This window comes from Pteronotus mesoamericanus, unplaced genomic scaffold, assembly GCF_021234165.1.
Source record: "Pteronotus mesoamericanus isolate MK-2021 breed Mesoamerican mustached bat unplaced genomic scaffold, CSHL_Meso_final scaffold_167, whole genome shotgun sequence".
NCBI lineage: Eukaryota > Metazoa > Chordata > Mammalia > Chiroptera > Mormoopidae > Pteronotus > Pteronotus mesoamericanus.
Window position 1 is genome coordinate 46,179,949 of NW_026555308.1, and position 4,525 is coordinate 46,184,473.

Below are 4,525 nucleotides of genomic sequence, written 5' to 3' on the forward strand. Positions count from 1 at the left end.
TAGAAACAGGACTTTTTATATTTATATTACCAGGGTTTAGCACAGTAACTGGTTTTTAATCAGCATTCAGCACACATTTGGTGAAGGAATGCCTGTTCACTGACAACTGTGAGAAAAGCATTTGATTAATTATGGGGTTAATGGCTGGATTAATGAGGTAAGCCTCCCAAGGGCATTTACATTTAAAAGGGGCTGTCTACAGGTTCTGATGAGAGATCGCTAAGGTTTCTTAATGATTCCTCCCCCCACCCCCCGTCCCCCCCACCCCAATAGGATCTCCAGCGTTGACATTTCCGAAACTAGATTTAGCAAGTAGGTGAGATATTTTGAGCAGATAAATTCCTCCCAAATTCCCACACCTTATTGGCAACCAGCTCTTCTGCTTATGTGGTAGCCTCCTGTCTCAAGTATTACGGTAACATTCTGTCAGGTCTATTCTTCCTCACTTGTGGGTGCAGCAATGGTCAGAATATAAAGGGTCGATGCTAACACGAAAAAGAACTTTCTTAGATTCACATTATAGACTGTAAGAGAGAGGTCAGAAATCAGGTGATCATTTTACAGATTAATTTTACAGATACCAGTTTAAACAACCAGTGATACAGGGTAATAATGTTTATATAGTAGGAATATGAAACTTATTCAATACCCACAAAAATTTACCCTTATGGTCATCTGCTTTTACACAAATCTCTTGCACTAACCTACCCATACTGATACTGGGTATAATTTTTTCTTGCTGTAAAGCACTTTTGTAACTATATTTCATTTATTTAGGCTAATATGAAAAAGTTTGCATTTACAATATCAAACTAATATGTAGAACTAAATGCATTCTGGGTAATAGAGATTATTACTTAAATATTCTGTTGACAATTCTCAAGATAATTATTATAAATACAGGAGCATTAACTGTATTAACAGTGAATTTCTCAAGAGTCTCTGAGGAGCAAGAGGGAGTAACAATGGGAATCACTCCAGGATTTTTTTTTAGTTATGCTAATTAATGTTCAAAAAACACTTGTTGACTCTGATGAAGGAGCCAGTGATAGAAGGAATGGTTAAGGGTCTAGAAGTCTGAGGAAAAAGGGAAAGAAAAGCAAGTTCATGCAAATTTTGAGATTAAGTGGCCTGCAGATGCACAGACAAGCGCACAGGGGCCTAGTAAATTCTGGAGCACTATAGTCTCCCAGACAGCCAATAGCAGAACTGAGATTCAAACCCAGGTCTCTGTTCTCCCAAACCTTTTACAGCAATGACTCTGATCTCTCCTGAAGAGGCTTTGAAAAGTGTAGAGAAAACCATTATCACCAGGCAGCTCAATATACATTGTTATGTGCATAAATTTTATTGCCAAGAATGGAATGCATCTCTCTATTCAGTGCTCCGTGCTCCTGCTCAGACTGTGTAGTGAGCACCTCGTGGCACTTCAGTGATGTGATTTCACACTGGACACTCACCATTTGTTACAGGTCTTCTGAAATGACTCCATGCTTCCCTTGAGCTGTGACTTGTTCACATTTTTAAATGTGGGCATTTCCCACAGGTGGAGCAGACTCTATTATACTCTTTCGGTATGAGTACTACTGTGGGCTTATTCTCTTTGTGGTTTTTCCATCTGTCCCAGTGGGAGGTAGGTATAGCATATGGAACTTTCAAAAACATTTCTAAATGACCAATGAATAATAAATTATACAGACGTGTGGCGAGTTATAACATTTAGAACTCCTAAGTCTCATTTTACTGTCATCAATTTGAGCCAGGCATTATAGGACAAATTAACATTTCTATGTGTAGTGACAGAGACAGTCTTTAATTACTTGGCTTTCAATTTCTTAACATCAGCAATTGTTTTCTGACGACAGTAGAGCCTATGTTGTTTTAACCTCTCTGCCTCACCTCTCCCTTTCTCTTTCTCCTTCCTTCCTCCTTTCCTTCCATCCACCTTTATCACTGCTATTCAACACTGACTAGCTTGAGAAAAACCTATGGCTTTAAAAGATTTTATTTATTTTCAGAGAGGGTAAGAGAGGGAGAAAGAGAGGGAGAGAAACATTGATGTGAGAAACATCGATCGGTTACCTCTTGCACGCTCCCAACTGGGGACCTGGCCCGCAACCCAGGCACGTGCCCTGATAGGGAATCGAAACAGTGACCTTTTGGTACGCAGGCTCCTGCTCTATCCACTGAGCCACACCAGCCAGACCAAAAAAATCTATGGTTTTTAAAAGCAGCAAAAATACTTTCAGAAGGCACATTGGTTATTCTCTTTAAAAAAATTATCCTCCTTTATATCAAGTACTGCTGAAGCACCTTACATAGAAGGATAACTAGCCTACTTTTCTCATGGAACTACATCCTTGTAAGTGCTCTAAAATGGGTATCTAAATTGTACATCCATTATCACACAACTGTGTCATTAACACCACATACAATGAGATGGATGGGTGGGACGGCAAGTGTGATTTTATTTTGTTAAATACTGTGGGGAGTTTTTGTTTCTGTTACCCTGCTTTAATAATCACTGTATTGTCTTAAATATTCTCTAAAAGGGGAAGATGACAGAATAACCTTGATTTTTTTGTTTGTTTGTCAGCTTGTTACTAGGCAGGCTGTTCCCATGGCAACGAAAGCAACCATGAGAGAATATTGGGAGCTGTCTAGAACATCCCTGACAGCAAGAAATGTTGAAATATCATTGAAAACAGACGCCTGGTTGACATTTGAACTACATACAACTCTATTACAACAAAAGAATACATACAATGCTTCAAATTTGTTCTTCCCTTTATAGTTTCCAAATTATCACTTCATTTGATACTGAAAACATTTTACAGTAGGAAGGAGTGGCGTTATTAACTTCATTAAAAAAAATAACTGTGAGAAGAAGTAAGGGGCCTCTTCTTTTCCTTTTCCTCCCCTTTCTTCTTCTTGTAGTAATAAGAGATGTAACATCCAGTTTGAAAATAAAGGAGAAATCATTGCTCAATAAAAAAATTAACCCCAAATAGCTCTGGCCAGGTGGATCAGTTGGTTGGAGCATTGTCCTTCACCAAAAGGTCATGGGTCCGATTGCTGGTCCAGACACATACCCAGGTTGTGGGTTCGATCCCCAGTTGAGGCACATATGGCAGGCAACTGATCTATATTTCTCTCTCCCTCCCTCTCTTTCTAAAACCAATCAACATATCCTTGGGTGAGGATAAAAAAATTAACCCCAAATGTAAAACAAATATATATTGTCTCCAACAAAACTAGAAGACACTTGTAACCTCAACTACAATATATGAGAAAGAGCTAAGAAATAGAGGAAAGGTCAGACAGGAAGATGCCTGAAAAGAATGTTTACACCATTAGATCTCAGTCATTAGAACAAAACCCTCTGAAAGAGACGGCATAATCTGAGGGGCAAAGCCAATTCTTTGTCTGAAGCAATGAGAATGAGGTGAGTGCCAGCAGCAGACTTCCTGGAGGCAGCCTGGTACCAAAGAGCAGCCGGAGCGGTAAAGCCAAAGGAGGGAATGCAGATATGTCACATTGACAAGGAGTGGTCTGTAGATGAGATGGGGGAGGGGGAGTTGAGAGGTAGGAAGAGACTCTGAAGGTGAAAGAAAGAAAGGCTAAAACAGCTCTCTCAGACCCACAATCCTGTGACACGCAGCTTCCCTATAACCTGGGAAGAACAGTTAGCCCCAAATGCTGCCCTACCTACCACAAGAATTTTATCAAATAGGTGCACCAGAAGGAAACTTGCCTCATTTAAAAACAGTAATTGAGAATGAAACTGCATAGCACTCATACAAAAACACTCCAAGAAAAGGAAGAAAAACAGGAGAAACAGCAGATAAAACCGTTCAAAAGAAAAAAAAAAATTACTAATAATAAGCACTTGCAATATGTGACCAAATATAACTCAAAGAACTTAAGAAACAGTCCATGCAGAGAGAGATATAGGTTATCAGAACCACCTTGACAAAACAAGCAAAGGAAATGCAGTATGCACTAACAGAGGTCAGAAAAGGAAAAAAAAAAAAAAGTAGCCATCCCAGAAATAAATGCCTCATCAGAAGGAATTCAGAGGTGATAAACTAAATTAGGAGAAGGCAAAGAGGAGATAAAAGAATGATTTTTCATCTTGATTAACCAGGGGTTCAAAATATAGCATTTTAATTGATAAACATGTAATAAAGGAATAAACATACTTATAGGCATAAAGTTAAACACAAGAACCAAAGAAATAATCAACTAAAACTGCAATAGAGGAAAGAAGTGTAAGTACACAAATTGGACACTGCTCAATTAGCAAGGAGTCAATATCATCTAAAATATTGAATATATAATTTAAAATTATAGTTAAGAAAACCACTAGTGAAGCAGGAAAAACTAGAGCACACACAAATATAAGTATACTGTATATAGTGCTGATTACTGATCTGTTATCCATTTTCCCCACTCCTCCTTCCTATCAGAACACTAATTTTGGTAATACATCCATCCTTTCTTCACATGATCTTGCACTTTGGGG